Source organism: Equus przewalskii, chromosome 24 (assembly GCF_037783145.1).
Source record: "Equus przewalskii isolate Varuska chromosome 24, EquPr2, whole genome shotgun sequence".
Taxonomy (NCBI): domain Eukaryota; kingdom Metazoa; phylum Chordata; class Mammalia; order Perissodactyla; family Equidae; genus Equus; species Equus przewalskii.
The window spans coordinates 5,325,961-5,346,803 of NC_091854.1; the positions used below are offsets into that span (position 1 = coordinate 5,325,961).

The 20,843-nt window shown below is 37.7% G+C and overlaps 1 protein-coding gene and 1 non-coding gene across 2 annotated transcripts in view; one reads left to right on the forward strand and one right to left on the reverse strand.

The window, feature by feature from the left end:
• ALG14 (ALG14 UDP-N-acetylglucosaminyltransferase subunit) overlaps window positions 1-20,843 on the forward strand; it is a 91,414-nt gene that overhangs the window by 45,059 nt on the left and 25,512 nt on the right. The window lies entirely within an intron of this gene.
• Window positions 17,709-17,810, reverse strand: LOC139079208 (U6 spliceosomal RNA). The gene has a single exon (XR_011532580.1). It is a non-coding gene; the product is annotated as a U6 spliceosomal RNA (small nuclear RNA).

Here is a 20,843-nt window from a genome sequence, read left to right on the forward strand (position 1 = left end):
AATCTGTTTTCCATCTCCACAGTTTGTCATTTCAAGAGTGTTCTATAAATGGAACCATACAATATGGAACCTTTCGAGATTGACTTTTTTTGCTAAGCTTAATGTCTTTGAAATCCATTCAGTTTTGTGCATGTATCAGTAATTCATTTTTATTGCTGAGTAGGATTCCATTGTAAATGCCCATGAATGAGATTGCTGGGTCTGATAGAAAGTTCAAGTTTAGTTTAATAAGAAACTGCCAAACTATTTTCCATAGTGGCTATCCCATTTTACGTCTCACCAGCAGTGTATGAGAGACGATCCAGTTTCTCTGCCTTCTCTTTAGCGTTTGGTACTATCACTATTTCTTAGATATTTAGTGATATACCATTCTGGTTTTAACTTGTATTTCCCTAATTGCTAATGATGTTGAACATCTTTTCATGTGCTTATCACTAATATCTCTTCTTCATTGAACTGTCTGTTTATGTCTTTTTCCCATTCTCTAATTGAATTGTTTGTTTTACTTTTGAATTTTGAGAGTTCTTTTGTATGTTCTAGACATAAGACTTCTGTGCAATATGTTGTTTACAAATATTTTCTCCCAGGGCATAGCTTGTCTTTACCTTCCTAACAGGATCTTTCACGGAGCAAAAGTTTTTACTTTTGATGAAGTCTGATTTATCAGTTTTTTCTCCTCTGGTTCATACTTCTGTCGCCTCTAAGAACTCTTCACCTCGCCCTACATCCCAAGATTTCCTCACATTTTCTTCTGAAATTTTTATAGTTTTATGTTTAAATCCATGAGTCATTTTGAATCAATTTTTGTATAAGAAGTGAGGTGTAGATGAAGGCTCATTTTGGCTATAGATTGTTCAGCACAATTTATTTTAAAAAACTTTCCTTCCTCCATTGAATTGCTTTTGCCCATTTGTCAAAAATCGGTTGGAAATTTAAAAAATAAAATCAGTTGGGTGTGTTTGTGTTTATCTGTTCCTGGGATCTCTCTTCCATTGATTTCTGTGTCTGTCCCTCTGCCAGTAGCACACTGTTGTGATTGCTATAGCTGTACGCAGTAAATCTTAACTTCAGGTAGAGTGATTTCTCCCACTTTATTCTTCTTTTTCAAAATTATTTTAGCTATTCTAGTTCCTTTGCCTTTCCATGTAAGTTTTAGAATGTTTGTCTATATGTGCCACAAAATTTTGCTGGGATTTTTATAGGAATTGCATTATATGTATAGGTCAGTTTTGGAGAAATTGACATCTTTACTATATTGAATCTTCCAAATCATAGACATGATATGTGTCTCCATTTATTATATCTTCTTTTATTTCTTTCTTTAACATTTTGCAATTTTCAGCATATAGATCATGTACATGTTTTTTAAAATTTAATATCTTGTTATTTCACCTGTTTGGAATGGCTGTAAATTATACATGGTATTAGGATTTTAATTTTGGTCTCTACGTGTTTGTTGCTAACATGTAAAAATACAATTGATCTTTGTTTTTTTATCTCATATCCTGTGATCTTGCTGAACTCACTTATTAAATATAGGAGTTTTTTAAACAGATTTCCTGGGATTTTCTAAACAGTTGTGTCTTCTGCAAATTGTTATTAGTGCCATCAAGTTGATTCCGACCCTGTGTACAGCAGAGTGGAACCCTGCCTGGTCTATTTGTGCCATCCTCTCACCTTCTGGCACTATATCAGACAATGCACTGCTGCTATAATAGGGTTTTCATGGATAGTTTTTTTGGAAGTGGGTGGCCTGGTCCTTCTTCCTAGTCTGTCTTAGTCTGGAAGCTCTGCTGAAACCTTTCCACGGTGAGTGACCTTGGTGGTATTTTGAAATACCAGTGGCATAGCTTTTAGCATCATAGCAAGACACAGACACCATGGTACGACAACTGACAGACAAACAGGTGATGTGGTTCCCTGACTGGGAAACAAACCCAGGCCACAGGGGTGAGAGCACTGAATCTTAACCACTAGACTACCAGGGTCTGGCCCTTCTGCAAATACGGAAAGTTTTATTTCTTCCCTTCCAACCAGTATATCGGGCTTTTTCCTTCTCTTGCCTGGCTAGGACTTCTGGTATGTTGAATAAGAGTGGTGAGAGCAGACATCTTTGTCTTGTTCCTAATTTAGGGTAAAAGCATTCATTCTTTCACCACTAAGTATGATGCCACCTGTAGGTTTTTTCAGTAGATGCTCTTTGTCAAGTTGAGAAAGTCTCCCTCTGTGTCGGTTAAGGTTCTCCTGACTGAGCCAGATCCAATAGGACAGGATTTTATTCAGCCTTTTTGTTCTACTCAGGTCTTCGGTTATTAGATGAAGACCATCTGTATCAGGGAGGGCAATCTGCTTTACTCAGTCTCTACCAATTCAAATGTTACTCTCATCCAAAAACACCCTCACAGACATACCCAGAATAATGTTTGACTAAATGTCTGGGCACCTGTGGTGCAGTCAAGGTGACACACAAAATTAACCGTCACAACCTCTATTCTTAATTTGCTGAGAGTTTTTTCATGAATGACATTAATGAAAAATCAATGTCATTAATGATAAAATGAATTTTGTCACATGCTTTTTTTGCATCAGTTGAGACAATCCTGATTTTTCTTTAGCCTATTGATATGGTACATTACATTGACTGATTTTCAAATACTGAAACAGACTTGCATTCCTGGAGTGAATCCTACTGGATCATGGTGTATAATTCTTTTTATATATAGATGGCTTTGATTTGCTCATAATTTATTGAGAATTTTTATGGTGGTATTCGTGAGGGATATTGGCCTTTAGCTTTCTGTTTTGGACTGTCTTTGTCTGGTTTTGGTATTGAGGTAATACTGGCTTTATAAAATGATTAGGAAGTGTTTCAGCCTCTTTGTTTTCTGGAAGAGGTTGTTTAAAATTGATGTGAATTCTCCTTTGAGTGTTTGGTAAAATTCTCTAGTGAAACTGTTTGATCCTGGCGGGTTTTTTTCCAGAAGTTTTTCAGTTATGGGTTACATTTCTTTAATAGTCGTAGGATTATTCAGATTATCTGTCTCATATTGGGTGAATTTTGAGTTTGTAGTTTTCAAGGAATTATTCCATTTCATCTATTGACACATTTGTCACACAGTTGTCAATTTGTCACACATTGTCACACAAATTGTCAAATTTGTGTGCATAGAGTTGTTTGTAGTATTCCCTTATTGTCCTTTTTTACAACTTTAGGATCTGTAGTTGTAGCCTCTGTTTCATTCCTGATGTTGGAAAGTTCTGTATTCTCTCTTTTTGTATTTATCTTGCTAGAAACTTAATTCTTATTGACCTTTTCAAAGAATCAGCTTTTAGTTTCATTTATTTTCTCTGCTCTTATCTTTATTATTTCCTTTCTTTTGGTTACTTTGATTTCATTTTGCTCTTCTTTTTCTAGTTTGTTAAGGTAGAGGCTTAGATTATTGATTTAAGACCTTTCCTCTTTTCTAATGTAAGCATTTAGTGCTATAAATTTCTCTTTCAGCATTGCTCTAGCTTCATCTTACAAATGAAGATATGTTGTATTTTCATTTGGTTCTAAGTATTTTTTTATGTCCTTTGAGACTTCCTCTTTGACCCGTGGATTATTTAGAGTGTTTTGTTTAATTTCCAAGTATTTGGACATTTTTTTCGTATTGTCTTTCTGTTATTGATTTCTAGTTTGATTCCATTATAGTCAGGGAACATACTCTGTCTTCACATTTGTTGAGGTTTGGTTTATGATCCAGGATACTGTCTATCTTGGTGAATATTTCATGGACGCTTGAAAAGAATGTGTATTCTGCTGTGGTTGTGTGCAGTGTTCTATAATTGTCTGTGAGATCCTTTTAATGGATGATGATGTTGAGTTCTATATCTTTGTTGATTTTCAATCTAATAGGTCTATTGATAGATACAAAAGACATGGAATATTTCGTTAGCTCTTCTAAAACCGTGTCTAAATAGTCCCATTGATCTTGGCCCTTTGTAATCCATTCTATGATCTTTTTCACCTTGTGTAATGTATACATTGATCCCACAGTAATACAATTTTAAATACTTCTTGTAGTTCACTGTTTTGTATCTTGAAACCCAAAGATTTCTTCGCTATTGTGTCTTCTTTAATTTCTCCTAAAAGTAGTAGTCTCTGAGTGAGTAGGCTGATCTCATACTCTCTTAAAATATAATCCTGAGGAGAAATTAGTTTGTTTCAAGGATAAGAAGAGAAAGTTGAATTCACGAGGTTGCTGATCGTTAAACCGAAGTAAGAGGACTGCTTATGTTTAGGGGGCAGGGAGAGCTGTAATGTTCTTAAGGGTAAAGGCCATGTATTTTTGTGTTTCCCATGGTCCCTTCCTAGAAAAGTGCCTTCCACATATTTGTGGAATGACTTAAAAATAAGTGAATGAATACTGGATGATATGAGTCATCACAAAAACAAAGACGCCCACTCCCTAAACTGTGCTCTTCTCAGGCTTTCTTAAGAGGCTGAAAAACCAGAAGGGTTTCCTGAGTCTGCAGTGTTTGATTACTGGCTTCATTCCACCCTGGCTGTTCTTAAATGAAATACTGAAGGAAAGAACTCTGCATACGAAATGAAACCTAATTTATTTTTTAATCAAGTAAAAAATAAATTTCAGATTCTACATGTATAACAAATTGGAAAGAAATGGACCATTTCAGCCTAATACTCTGCCTCTTTGCCTGAAGCTGAAGCGGGTTTAATTCACCATGACCAATTTAGATGTATTTATTACATGTACACTGTGCTTTGTATGAAAGAAGGCCATTATTTTACTTAGTCATTTTTTTCCCCCATGTTCCATACCCAGTTCAAGCTGTGAAATGTCTAAGTTCATAGCAGTAGCAAGTTGATGACATGGATAGTGGGTTATTGTCCATAAGTGGGATACTGTGATTTTTTTTTTTCTAACTAGGTATTTTCTGTGGTGAGCTACAAACTGGGTTGCGCTAGGATTACCACTGTTAGCATAGTATATAAAATTTTTATTGGCCTATTGATTGACATGTGTTTGAAACATTAAAGAGAGTCAATTAACTTCTTGTGGATATGCCAGAACCCTTACAGGAACTTTGTTTTTCCCTTTAATTGCTGTTGGTTTGATTTTCTTTGTATAATGACTTTCATCTGGTATTATATTTTCTTTGATCAAAAACCTTTATAACATATTAACGGAAACTTAGCTAGATAAAGCAAAGGTCAGCTGACCCAAGATGCCTATTTATAAATGCAGTAAAGTGAGAATAAGATTTTTCAGGCCAAGTCAAATAAGAAACAATTAGACCACAATTGTCTACTGCCTCATGTTTTCCAGGATTGATGAAGTCGTACTTGGGAGCCATTGGTTTAAGTTTGTTCAGTCCCTGTTCCTCTGTTGACCAGTTGTCTGTAACTCATTAAAGTAATGCTGGGATGACTTTTTCCAGCATGTATTTCCGCTCCGTACATGCGCTGTAAATTTGGCAACCTTCATAAAGATACAGAAGAACCAGCTCTGTATTGTACGTGCCTTTGGCAAGTCTGATGATGGTCAGAGTCCACTGTGAGAAGTGATTTTATGTGAAAATCCTCCCACATATCTGGTTTCTTATGACTGACAAACTGCTTTTCCCAGCTGCATGGTGAAATTACCAGCTGTGCCACTGACACGTTGGCTGAGTGACAACCTGTGTTGTAGCTGCTTCCATCCACAAACGAGGTATTTAATTTAAAGCTTGTAGCTTCTGTTTCACGTTTTGAGTGACCTCAGAACAAAATCTGTGTCAAAATTAGGCTGTGTATTATCAGTTAGAGATTGCTTTGAATTATCTCAGTTTCTCTCCAGTTTGGGGGACTCTCTGAAGCTTGAAAATGATTTTTCTTTCCTTTCTAAATTGATCCTTTTTCCACTTGGCAAACGTTATGTTTTTCCTCTCTGCAGAAGCCAGCGTGGCTTTGCCTACCGTTTTTCTCCTCGTTTCACTTTGCCTGCGTCGCTCTCTGAGTTGTTGCTGTTCCAGCCCATCACAGGCACATAGGAGATCTGGGCCTTCTGGGGCCTCTTCCTTTCAAGGTGAAAGCTAGCGTGTTTTCCCAGTGACACCGTTGTGGCTACGGTGAAAACAAAAACGAAAGTTGAAGGAAAAGGAATTCAGTTGTGAGAGGATACGAGTAAGGGAAGCGTGATAGAAACAAAGCTGTCTTCAAGAAAGAACTGATGTGTGGGCAGAGGCAGTGAACTTGGAGATACCTGGCCTTGTGGAAAGGGTGGCAGGAGGCACAGGTGGCTAAGTGAGAGCGGGGGGGGGGGGGAAGAGAAAGGAAATCTGAAATGATCTTAAGTTTAGATGCATAAGTGATTCCTGGAACAGTCCATTTCACGGCCTGTCACTGCCTGTTTTACAGTTTTGTGTGAATGAGTATAGCTCTATTTTTATAGCATTTGGCAATCAATAAAGTCATTTTTGTGTAGAATTTTTAACACATCCTTTTGGTCTGAGGGAAAAGGAAGGAGCACAAACAGAATGCAAATAATTGAGTATGGAATGAGAGAGCTTAGGAAGGGCCACTGCAGTCCGAGTCAAGTGGCGTCATGAAGGGTTGGGACGCGTCTAGAACGACAGTTGGTATGGGAGTAGGTGGGGAGTTTTGAAATCTGAATGCAGCTGTGAACCCCGTGAGGAGAGGTAAGATGTGTGACTCGTCTTGGCAATCCCAGCGTCTGTTTAAGTGCTCGGGGCATGTGAGAGTTCAGGAAGTATTGAAGGAGAGAAGTTGGCTAGGAGGGAAATGGGATGGGAAGAGTCGGAGAAGCTCTTAAAACTTAGCCATGACTGCTTAGAGCTTTTAATTGGGGTGAAAAAAAATAGAATAGGAAAAACAAACATTGCCTGACTGCTCCTTGGTTAACTTTTGCACCCGCTGAATTAATCTCTGGAATTCATCTAAGGGTTTTTTTGATAGCGCGTTTCTGAAGTGTTAAATATTATCTTTGTCAAAGCAATCAAAAGGAAATGGCAAAAGTTTCTCTTTCAACTTAAGCAGTATACAGTTGCTTTACTTCATCTTTTTTTTGTTGAGATGAAATTCACATAATGTAAAATTAACCGTTTTAAAGTGTACAATTTAATGGCATTTAGTGCATTTACAATGTTGTGCAACCACCACCTATATTAGGTTCTAAAATGTTTCCATCAACAGTTGCTTTACTTTAATGTATTTAAGTGTCATGGACCCACTTAGGGATTCTTACTTTATTTAAAAAAAAAAAAGATTGAAACCTAGGCAATGTTTTCTAACAGCCTTTGGAGACTAAATGCCATCTTTTTCACAGTCTGTCTTGAATTTCTTGTTTCCCTCCCCGTGAGCCGTTGGATAAAATGCACCTTTTTAGGCTAGCGTTTCCTCTATTTTTTGGTGATTTCTTTTTCTCCTGGCCTCCTGGTATAATGTGTTTTTTTGGTTTTTTGTTTTTTTTTTTTTTTTTTGAGGAAGATTTGCCCTAAACTAACACCTGTTGCCAATCTTCCCCTTTTTCCTTGAGGAAGAGTCACCCTGAGCTAACATCTGTGTGAATCTTCCTCTATTTTGTATGTGGTGTAGATCCACACCTGTGAAGCAAACCTGGGCCGCCAAAGCGGAGCACACCAAACTTAACCAGTAGGCCACAGGGCTGGCCCAATTCTTATTTCTTGTAGCATGAATACACTGAAGCCTCCTGCTTATGGATTTCTTTTTCTAGTGCTAGACAAAGCTAAAGTTAAACCAGCTGCAGAGAGCTTATCACTTCTCCACATGGAGGCTGAGATTCAAGATTCCATTTATACCAGGACAGCATTTTATAGGAGGTGTAAGCCAAGTGCTTCTCACCTTCCTTAGAGCCTCTCCGCAGGGTCAAAAGGGCAAACTCTGATTTTGTCTAAGACACATGGGCAAATCATTATATAAATATTCTTACAATTGGAGATGAGGAAACTCTGAACACCGTAGATTTACTAAGAGGAATGAGTAAGCACCTTACAAATTTCAAACATTGTTGTGGCTTACAGAAAAAGATATTTTGGCATTATTGTTTAGAGGAGTGGAGAAGACCCGATTAGAAACAGGTTAGGGAGCTTGAACTGGTATTCTCCACTCTTAAAAATAGCAGGAAGTTCCCTGCTGGTCAGACCTTTGAATTACAGAAAGAACATGTTGTGACTGATCATTCCTTTTAAGAAATGTGAATACCAGATTTATAAGTTTCATATGTTTATGATGTCAAAATTTCCATATTCTGCCAGAAAGAATGAAATCTGCAGTGGGATCAGAATTGTAGAATTGCAAAGGGCAGCAAATTCCACTTGTTAGGAGAATACCATTTTTGCATTCTTGGTCTTCCTGATTTCACATTTAAGCCATTTATACAAATCTTTGACAAAGCCATTTTAAAAAATGTTTACAGCTGACAGTTTATGAAAACAGGTTTGCTCTTATGGGCTAAATAATTACTTTTCTCTAAAGACAGGTGTCACATGCTCAAATCTTCAAAGCTCCAGATGCTATTTTTCTAAAGTTTTGTTTACACAATACAGTATTTTGTAGATAAGTCTTGTTAGTGGAGGCAGTGCCCGGAGCTCAGGGGACTTGATCTGTTGTTGTTTTATTATTCCTAAGCCAACTTTCCTGTGTCAGCTTTTCAAGGAGCCATGATTCATCTCTGTGAAATCACACAGCGAGAAAAAATTCCTCACTGCTCACTACCAAGGGAGAAGAGAATTGGGGCCGGGTAGGAGCTGGGAGTGGGTGTGGTGTGGATTTCCCTCCTCTCTGTGGGAACTGGACGAGACTTAGTAATGGCAGACTTCCAGTGTTCAGGTCACAGAAGAGTTCTCCATTTTTGTTATATAGGTTTCATCAAGATTTCACTGAGTATTTGCTTTACGCTTTTTCTTGAAATTTCCGTAGTATTGTTTTCTTTAGTTTGTATCCATTATACCTTAGTTGTGATACAGGAGAAAAAAAATGCCATACTGGGAATCAGGAGGTTTTGGGTTTATTCTCAGCTTTGTCAATACTTAGGTGTGTGAGTTGAAGCTAATCAGTTAGCTTCTCTGAGCTTAGCTCCTCCTCCCTATCAAATGGGAATAATAAGCCACAGTGGAAGGAGTAGAGATGTCAGATCTGCTTGCTTTTAAACAGGCCACTCCCTCTGCCAGGAAGATGATTTCCTACCACTCAAAACCACTAACTCCTGCCTGAATGGCTTGCGCTCCTTGGAGCTCCTGCACCTCGTGGTATCTTAGATATAGTGGATGCCCAAAACATGTTTTTTAAATTATGATGATGCCTTGGCCCTTAGAGTCTTTCTGGGGTTCCTCGTGGTTTATGTAAGGAGCACCTGTCACCCGTAACACACATTTGGAAGGCTTGGCTACTGTTCTATCACTGCCCTGTGCATTCTCTGTGGCCTTCTTCTCTCTTCTGTCTCTTTTCATATTTTGTTCTTTTTCTTCCTCTCCCTCACCTGCGTCTCCGCCCACATTGGATCGTGTTGAAGCCCCTGCTTCCATCTTCTGAGACCCTCTCCCGCCTTGCTTTCTTTATGGAGTCCCTGGGGCCTGGCCTGTTAAGCGCCGCTCCCTGGCAGCTGCCGTGATCAGCTTCTACTGCAGGAGTTCTGCTTCCCTTAGGCCTGTTGGCAAATAGAACTTAATTTTAATTTTCAACAATTCTCCTAATTTTTCTGTCCCTAAACCCACGCATTCACCTTTGTTGTAAGAGCTTTCTTGCTCTTGACTATAGGAAGTGGATAGGCGTGGAGACGAGTCATAAACGTTATGGGAGTTACATGTGTGAGAGCTTATGGATTATTGACGGACTGTATTCAAATGTGAATTGGATAAGATCTGTCTCAATGACTTTTCCTTTTCCACTTCAGTGAGCCCTCTCTTTTTAGTTTAGGACCAGCGCTCATCAGGCTTCCTGCCTTCTCTTTTTTGTCAGCTAATTCTGAAGTAAACTGATGATCCTTGAGCCACATGTAGATAAAAACATATTCTGTCACACAGAATCAGAATGTCACATATTCACATAGAATCAGAATTTGGACCACATAGTTGTTTAAGGCATTTCACATTGCACAAAAACCCATATTCCTGGCTCTTTTTGAAAAATCAGAAAGGCAGATGACTGCAGGGTGGATATTAGCCGGAGCTGAGTAGTGACTGCCCTGTACAGGATATGCGCTCTCTGTGGTCTCTTACTCTGGATGTATCATTTATATAGGTTCCCTGAGTGGAGCATGTTTCTGTCCAAGCCTTCAGACGTTTTCCTGAGGACCCTAATGGGTGGTAGCAGTACATAGAGGTGGCTTGTAGGCCTCATACACGTCATGGAGGACTAAATGCAGGCCGTGTAAGTGAAGGCAGTGGGCTTACTGTGCACAGTAGCAAGACAAACCTGCCGTCCCTGAACCCTTCCTCTTTAAAGTCCTGGAGCTGCCACTGCTGTTGTGGCAGAATAGTTAATATTTATTAGACTATTTATATCTTGGTGGATTTCTAGATACAAAGATCATTGTGTATCCTCATAGTCCCCTCCCTCTTTTTATTAGAACAGTCATATTAAGTCAATCCTGGTGGGGAATCTACTTGCACGCTTAGAATCATAAACTTTTATAGATAATACCTTAGCAATTATTTAATCCTACATCCTCTTTTTAAAGTTAAGATAATAGAGCCAAGAGGGGGAATGCTTTGTCCAGACTCTTAGAACTAATAGCAAAGCACAGATAAAAACCCAGTTCTTCTCCCTCCCAGCTCCAGGCTCAGCTCTAGACCACAGTACAAATGAAACTTAGATTTCTCTCCTCTCTAAGGGTAACCTTAGAGTTGGAGTAGAAGAAATGGGCTTGGGCACCGAGCATACTAGGGTTCAGAATCTAGGTCTGCCATTCTGATATTTGGGCAAGTTTAGGTGAACTATTTAATCTCCATAAACTTTCTTTTCCTCATCTGTAGAATAGGGACCATAATCCCTACTTCATGGTCTTATGTGAACATAATCAGTATGTGCATAAAGAGCCTTCGTAGTAGGTTCTTAGATCACTCCCCACCCCTTTGTCACTAGGTTAAATATTCTTTTCCAAAAATTGAGAGACTAACAAGGAGTTAATAAATATTTTAAACTTAGGCCAAGGAATGTCTGCACAGTGCCCGACGTGGATGATGTGGTATGTCTAACTGTTTTCATGTTGATTTTCATGCCATAGTGAGCCCCTTCAGGCATGAAAACAACCAAGGATTATTTGCTTCTCTGTTCTTTCTTTCTTGGCCCTCTTGTTCTGTTTTCATCACAGACTCCGGCCCTTCCAAAGCAGTCTGTCAGGAATTACCTGGTTCTCAGCTCTCTCCTGCTGGACCACCATTCAGGGACATCCTCCTGAATCTCCCCTTTCAAGGTGGAGCTCATGGGCGGTTCTCAGTTACACCATTCATTTCCTCATTTTCTGGAAGCATCTTCTGAACTTTATCTCACGCTATCACTCCATGCAGATCTTTCACTCCTGTGAACTCTTCTTGAACTTATAGGTTAACATTTAGTTGTTCTCTAGTCATCTCACTTCCGTTACATTTCTCCTCCCCCAAATTAGATTGTGAGCACTTTAAGGGCCAAAAACTAAGTCTTTTGGCTTTATTATTATCCCCCATGGAGCTTAGCGATGTGTTGGGTGCTTAGAGAGGTCTTTGATTAATAAGTGGATTTTAAGAAACTGGAACACACCATGACAAAAATTAGCGGCTCCTGATCTCAGCTCCCTGCAGAACACTGCACTGCCTTTCTTCTCTGTCAGTTAAATATCTCCTCCTTCGCTACCACCCTTTTTTCCTCCCTAGGTCCCACTGAGAGGTAAATGGAGTTTAGGGGACCCTTGAACCGCCTCCTGGGTCACCTTTATTACTGTGACTCTCTCTCTGTCACCACCAGCCGAGTGTGCCCTGTCCTCTTAGTTATCAAAGAGCGTGGGAACTTGGACCTCCTCTTCTAAGAGTGCCGTGGCAAGTTTAAAACTGTGCAAAGCTCCAGATTAAAGATTAAAGAGGATTAGGAAACATAACCAAGACTTAGGAACTCAGGGCTTCCTCTGCTGCCATTCCGCCAAAATGCCCACTTGATTCTAAGGGATAATGTTATTCATTGAATTGTTTTTTTATTTTTTAAGAGGACCTGCAACTATCACTTTAGAGTTGCTTTCTTATGCCATTTCCTAGGATCATAAAACCTAAATATCAGAACAAGGTTTTACTGATTATCGTCTAAATATCTATCTGTTAAAGTTACTTATTTCTGAATTTGTTATTGTATAAGCTTGTTATTTACAAATAAAGATCATTTGTAAATAAATTTACAAACAATTGTAAATAAATAAATTATCCACAAATTTGTTATTATTTTGCATTGACTGACTGCTGTGAGCTGAGACCTGAGCTGGGCACTGTGGAAGATGGAGATGACTATGATAAAGTGGATGGCAGTTATGCTCACAAGAGTCTATCATCCAGGAGACAGGCATGGTCCCAAGCCCTAGGCTAGGATGGAGGGATCATGTGGACCAGTAACTGAACTGACCTACCTCAAGGTTCGATACAGAAGCACGAGTGTGACTATTTGGAGGCGTTTTATTTCCCAGGCCCTCTTTAGGAGGTGAGAGCAAATTAATTAACCATTATTCCATTATTCCCGGCTGCACAGACTGCATAGTGAAGAATATAGCATGAGGGCTCAGGGTGTCTGACAGTATAGTTCCAGAAGGCAGGAGCAGCCAATGCACTTCAGAGAGCCCAGAACAAGTAGCCCTTTAGGTCAGTTTTTAAATCAATAACAGATCGGGCACTACAAGAGGAAGCCTGTTTCCCAGCCAAACAGTGAACAATGCTAGAAGCCCAGGCTCCCACAGTCTCCGGGGAGTAATGAGAACTTCTTCAGTAATCAGCCAATTTGGATTTCAGAGAATGATTCTAAACACAAAATGGTAAAAGTTGGGTAAAGTAAACCAAACCATTGCTTCATAGACGAATCACATAATTAAATTAGAGAAGCATAAAGTTAGAAATGCTGGAGGGTTTTTTGTTTTATTTTTTTAAGGAAAAATGATTTAAAGGCAATACTATTAAAATAATAACTCATGGCTAAAAATATATGCTGAAGCGTTTATCTCTCTGGGGACATGAAAACAGTATCATATCCAAGTTGGAGTCTAGTCCCCGTTAGAGCAATAAATTAGTTTTGGAACTCTGAAGTATTTGTTTGATTTCTTTTGTCTACATAGCTAGTGCAGATTTGGGAGATTGTTTCTTTTAGTTGTTGGCAAAATGCTGTAAATGTCAAGTTCTTGTTGCTGTATTTTTATAATAAAGTACAGAAAACTTAGTTCCATCAAAAGAAATGGAGGGTTAGGATAAATTGTGAATAAACAGTAGTTTTTGGTCAAGTTAAAATACAGTCTATTGTTTATCCTGTACTGGAAAAATGAGACAATTCTATATTTATACCTATAGAGCAACCCTTATATTTGTGATGAGAGGGACAGATTCTTCTGGATTGTTTTTTGTTTGTTTTATTTTGTTTTGTTGTTTAATCAACAGTGCAAACACAAGAAAGAGTTGAACGGCATCTTAACAGATTATACTTTTTCCCTGTGATATCACTTTTGATCTTTAAGGTAATTCCAGCTTTAAGGGTCTTTGATTCGCTGATTCTAAAGTACTGTACTAGGAAATTCCACCAAAGCAGGGCTGCCTGGAACAGGCCCTGTTGGCCCTGGAGTGTAGATGTTCTCAAAGGGAACCCAGTATATGATGATGGAGTATGTGACTAACTTGCAGAGTACTGCCTGATCAGAGGTACCTCAGAACTTTCCCTAAGTCTGCTAACACAGCCTTGGTGACCACCAAATGTGCCATTTGTATTTCTTAGTAACAAATATGGAGAACTAATTACTATTTAATGAGCAGCAAAATCCTACTGGGCTCTACTACAATAACATGGTAGCTTGTTCTAATAAGACAGAACAACTGTGAAATAGTTCATAAAAGTTTAGATCCAGCTCCACTTCTGACTGAGTTGAATGGTATTATTTCCCTAAAGATTTTGGGTTACAGTGACATTCACCAAAAAATCTAAATCATGTTTACATGGAAGTTCATATGAGGAAACACTAATTAAATTTGGTTAAATGTTTCAATTATTTTCACTTTTTATCACTTTTACTCATTAAAAGTGAACACTAAAACACTTAGTAATCAAATTTAGTTTTTTAATTGCAATAATAAGGAATAATAAAGAATCTTAATCCTATTTTATATGGAAGTACTTGAGACCTTCAGGTTTCTAGGCTAATTTAGATATCCCCACCATCTCTCATTATTTCCTGACTTGGCTTTCTGATCATAGTGTGGCCAGATCAGCACACAGTATTCTAAATATATGGTCAGAATGCTTCCTCTGACTTTATTCAATTTCTTTGTTTAATATAATGGAGAACTTTGCTTGTTTTTATTTCTGCTAGGCCCTGTTGGAACTGGAATTTTATTTTCCAAATTTGTGGTACTTTTCACTAAATATGGAATGATATTCTGATATTTTTTTCCCTTCTAATCAACAAGCACTTTCTTTTCTTTGTAGAACTTAGTAATGGCAAAAAGAACTAACTCATCCTTGTGGTATTTTCTAAATCCATAATACACAAATGAATAGTTAATGGCTAATAGAGTATCAGTATACAGTAGCTTCTTGTTTCTTTCTCTCACTTTTTTTAAAATAGATTTTATTTTTTTTAGTGCAGTTTTGGGTTTACAGCAAAATTCAGAAGGCACAGAGATTTCCCAAGTACCTTCTGCCCTGACATGTGCATAGTCTCCCCCATTATCAACATCCCCTGCCAGAGTGGTACATGTGTTATAATTGATGAACCTACATTGACACATCATTATCACCCAAAGTCTGTAGTTTACATTATTGTTCACTCTTGGTGTTATACGTTCTATAGGTTTTGACAAATGTATAATGACGTGTATCCACCATTATAGTCTCAAACAGAATAGTTTCACTGTCTTAACATCCTCTATGCTCTGCTTATTCATCCTTCCCTCCCCCCAATCCCTAGCAACTACTGATCTTTTCACTATCTCCATAGTTTTACCCTTTCCAGAATGTCATATAGTTACGATCATGCAGTTTGTAGTCTTTTCTGATTGCCTCCTTTCACTTAGTAATATGCATTTAGGGTGCCTTCAAGTCTTTTCATGACTTAATAGATCATTTCTTTTTATTACTGGATAATATTCCATTGTTTGGATCTACCACAGTTTGTTTATCCGTTCGTTACTGACAGGCGTCTTGACTGCTTCCAAGTTTTGGCAATTATGAATAAAACTGCTATAAACATCTGTGTTAAGGTTTTTGTGTGGATGTAAGTTTTTAGTTCCTTGGGTAAATACCAAGAATGCAATTGCTGGATCATATGGTAAGAGAATATTTAGTTTTGTGAGAAAGCACCAAACTGTCTCCCACAGTGGCTGTACCATTTTGCCTTCCCATCAGCAATGAATGAGAGTTCTTGTTGCTCCACATCTTCATCCGGATTTGATGTTATCAATGTTCTGGATTTTGGCCATTCTTGTGGGTATGTACTGGTATCTCGTTGTGGTTTTAATTTGCCTTTCCCTAATGACATATGATGTGGAGCATCTTTTCATACATTTATTTGCCATCTCCACATATATCTTTGATGAAGTACCTGTTAAGATCTTTCTCCCATTTCTTAATTAGTTGGTTCATTTTCTTATTGTTGAGTTTTAAAAGTTCTTTGTATATTTTGGATAACAGTCCTTTATCAGATAAGTCTTTCACAAATATTTTCTCCCAGTCTGTGGCTTGTCTTTTCATTCTCTTGACAGTGTCTTTGAAGAACAGAAATTTTTTATTTTAATGAAGTCCAACTTATCGATTATTTCTTTCTTACCTTTGGTATGGTATCTAAAAAGTCATCATCAAACCCAAGGTCATGTAGATTTTCTCCTGTGTTATCTTCTAGGGATTTCATAGATTTGCAGTTAACATTTAGGTCTGTGATCCATTTTGAGTTAGTTTTTGTGAGGGTCAAGATTCATTTTTTTGCATGTGGATATTCAGTTAGTTGTTCCAGGACCATTTATTGAAAAAATTATCTTTGCTCCATTGTGTTGCCTTTGCTCTTTTGCCAAATAGCAATTAACTATATTCATGTGGCTCTATTTCTGGCTCTCTATTCTATTCTTTTGATCCATTTGTCTGTTCTTTCACCAATACCACACTGTCTTGATTACGGTAGCTTTATAGTAGTCTTGAGGTCAGGTAGTGTCAGTCCTCCAACTTTCTTCTTCAATATTATGTTGGCTATTCTATGTCTTTTGCTTCTCCATATAAACTTGAAAATCAGTTTGTGAGTACCCACAAAATAACTTGCTGGGATTTTGACTCGGATTGCATTGAATCTATAGATCAAATTGGGAAGAACTGACATCTTGACAATATTGAGTCTTCCTATCCATGAACATGAAATATCTCTTCACTTATTTAGTTCTTTGATTTTGTTCATCAGAGTTTTGTATTTTTCCTCATATGGATTTTGTACGTATTTTGTTACTTATACCTAAGTATTCCATTGTTTGAGTGCTAATATAAGTGGTAATGTGTTTTTAATCTCAAATTCCAGTTGTTCAATAGGAAAGTAATTGCCTTTTCTGTGTTAACCTTATATCATATAACCTTGTTATAATCACTTAGTAGTTCAAGAAACTTTTTGGTCAGTTTTTTCAGATTTCCTACATGGACAATCATGCCATCTTTGAACAAAGACAGGTTTGTTTTTTCCTTCCCAATCGGTACACTTTTTATTTCCTTTTCTTATCTTAGTACATTAGCTAGGACTTCTAGTACAATGTTGAAAAGAAGAGATAAAAGGGGATATCCCTACCTTGTTCCTAATCCTAGGGGGAAAGTGTCTAGTTTCTCACTGTTAAGTATGATGTTAGCTTAGTTTTTTTGTAGATATTCTTTATCAAATTGAAAAAGTTCTCCTGTATTCCTAGTTTTCTAAGAGTTTTTTATTGTGATTGGATATTGGATTTTGGCAAATGTTTTTCTCCATCTATTGATATAATCATGTGATTTTTCTCCTTTAGCCTGTAGATGTGATAGATTATATTAATTGGTTTTTGGATGCTGAACCAGACTTGCATACATGGGATAAATCCCATTTGATTGTGGTGTATAATTATTTTTAAACATTGTTCAATTCAGTTTGCCAATATTTTGTTGAGGATTTTTGCAGCTATTTCATGTAGTTTTCTTTTCTTGGTATTAGTATTGATTTTGGTATTAGGGTAATTCTGGCCTCATATAATGACTTAGGAAGTATTCCCTCTACTTCTATCCTCTGAAAGAGACTGTAGAAAATTGGTATAATTTCTTTTTTTTTTTTCTTTTTGCTAATGAGGATTAGCCCTGAGCTAATATCTGTGCCAGTCTTCCCCACTTTATATGAGGGTCACCACCACAGCATGAGTGATGAGTGGTATAGGTCTGCGCCCAGGATCCCAACCTGTGAACCCAGGTCGCCAAAGTGGAGTGCGCAGAACTTAACCACTGTGCCGTGGGGCCAGCCCCAAGAGAATTGGTATAGTCTCTTAAAAATATAGAACACTTAGTGAATTTGCATGTCATCCTTGCACCATAGCCATGTTAATCTTCTCTGTATAATTCCAGTTTTAGTATATGTATTGTCAAAGACCAAAAAAAAGACATTTTCACCATTGAAAATGTCCTGAATTCACCGGTAACCAATTTTTGCAATCTCTTTTGGCTTTTTAAAGTACAACTTAACTGTCTGTCAGTGGTAAAGATGGCTGGATTTCAACTTTATACTTTAGTGAATGGACTACATTGGATGTCATACTACAATATAGGTGTACATACTGCTTTTGAGCAGGGGGTAGAGGTGACTGAGGACATGTCTAGGCTGAGTCCTGTGTTTCTGACTTGGGTAAATGAGTGAAATGAAGTTTAGCTTTAGATACATGCTGAACTTCAGCCGACTCTGGAAGTGGAGATGTCCAGTAGGCTAGTGGATGTACTGTCAAAGCTCAGAGAACAGTCAGGACTGTGAATGTTAATTTGGCAACAGTTGAAGGGAATGATTCTTTGAGAAAATAGAAATGTAGGGAGAGCTTTCCTATGCAAAGTCTGTTCCAGAAGCTAGAGTTAAAAGCATTGGGAGGGGGTATCTAGGAGGAAGAAGTGTAAAGCCAGGATGGCAGTGAGAGTACAAGAGAGAATTGGTTATTAGAGGCACTAACCATAAAACGATTATATTTTTCTTCTTTTCGAATGTGGAAGTCTCATTCATGGATCAATTTATAACTTCAAATTTATTATTACTATTTCTGATTATCTGGCTTAACAATTTCAGATGCTCATTAAAGTCCAGAGACTGTAATTCTTTTTAGCTTTTTATTTTGGAATCGTTTTAAACTTACACTTAGCTCTTTACTGTGGAATCATTTTAAACTTACATAAAAGTTGCAAAAATAGCAGATAATTCCTGTATATCATTCATCCAGCTTCCGTTAGTGTTAACATCTTATATAACCATAGTACAGTTATCAAGACTGAGACATTAACACTGGTACGATACTATTAACTAAGTTACAGCCTTTATTTGGATTTTGCCAGTTTTTTCACCATTGTCCTTTTTCTGTTCCAGATCCAATTCAGGGTCGCACATTGCAGTTGGTTATCAGGTCTCCTTATTCTCCTCTAGTCTGGGGCATTTCTTCAGTCTTTCCTTGTCTTTCATAACCTTTATAGTTTAGAATAGTATTGATCAATTATTTTACATACAGAGACTACAATTACATGATCACATAGTGGGATTCATTCTTACTTTGTTTCTAAATGAAAGGTTGAGTTTTCTAAAGAAGACTGGATTTCATGTTTGTGAAAATCCTGGTATTTACATTTTAGCAAGTTGCGATTATTGTGCCTTCTTACTTTCTTGAGGATCTGTCATTACTGGGAAATTCCTTCCTCCTTCACTGCAAGGAAATGATATGTCCTCTGTTCTGTTTACCGTAGCAGTCTCTCTGTCTCCAGTAATGATATGTGAAGATATGTGAAGTATCAGAAGAACAACTTACTGGTTGCTGTATATAGTTCCTAAATTAATAAATTTTTATTTTAGAAGTCATCTTTAAAAGCCTTACACATTTTCCTCAGAAAGCTGAAGATAGAATTACTGTATGATCCACCAGTTTCACTCCTAGTTATACCCAAAATAACTGAAAACAGGGACTCAAACAGATACTTGTACACTAGTGTTCATAGCACCATAGCCAAAAGGTGAAAACGACCTGTGTCCATCAACAGATGAATGGATGACAAAATATACATACAATGAAATATAATTCAGCCATAAAAAGGAATGAAATACTGATACATGCCGCACCATCTGTAAACCTTGAAAAACATTATGCAAAATGAAATAAGCCAGACAGAAAAAGGATAAATATTGTATAATTCCAGTTATGTGAGGTCGCTAGAACAGGCAAATTCATAGAGACAGAAAGTAGAATAGAGATTACCAGGGGCTCGGAGGAGGGGGTATTGGGAAGTTATCATTTAATGGGTACAGAGCTTTTGTTTGTTTGATGAAAAAGTTCTGGAGATGGTTAGTGGTGACAGTTGCAGAACATTGTAAATGTACTTGGTGCCGCTGAACTGTACCCTTAAAACTAGTTAAAAGGGTAGATTTTGTTATGTATGTTTTACCACAACTTTTAAAAAGCCTTATACAACCATAAATCTCCTGCCCCCACCCCCATTTGTTGGATCATTTTAATTCAATATGTAGTTTTTTTCACATTTCACAGGTTAAATTTTTTCTGAGAAGCCTTAAATAGCATTATCATAGTAAAGTTGACATTATAAAAATTGTATTTCATCTATCATTAGAAATTTGAAAAAATTTCCTCTCTATTTGAATGTGAATAAGATAAATTCTGATATGGTATTTGATTAGTTATGAAGATCAATAATGTTAGAAACATAAGCTTATGGTCATTAGAGGTTCATTTTATCCTGTTGGCTTGGGTTTTGTGAGGGACGCTCATGTCAAGTTTAGCCTCTGAACAACCTACCTGCAGAATATACCACCCACATTCATCAAACCTCCTGATGTTATGCCTCGGATTCTCCAGAACTGAGAACGACTGCAGATACCTGCTTAACTGTAGGCACTCTAGGGGCTAGGGACAGGCAGAATAAGGAGCTCCAGACTCATGACGTGATTTGCTGGCTTGTTCAGTCTCATGATTGGCAGCCCCAACATGCAATAGGGAAGAAGCAATTTTCAAAAGAAGGGAATACTGGGCAAAACAAAGATTGATGTCTGCCATACCAGGTCATTTCATTAACTCATTCAACGGCTATTTGTTGAGCGTCCGTTATGTGCTAAGCACTGTTCTAAGGGCTGCGGATACCTCAACTAACAAAACAGGCAAATATCCTTCCTCCCATGTAGTTTGAGCTGGTCTGTTCAGCTGTAAAAGCATGTTAGAACTTGGACAGCCAGCAGATGTGACATAAAGTGCTTAGACCTCTGAGGCTAACCTGTCCCTTATTTTTTGGTCAATTCATTGAAGTCATTGCATTCATGGAGGATAGCAAGCTAGTATTCATGCCAGAGTGGTGTCCTTTTGCAGAGTTCTGCTATAGCTTCCAAAGGTTTACCAGTGGATGGTGTCACTGTGGCTTAAGAGTCCTTAGC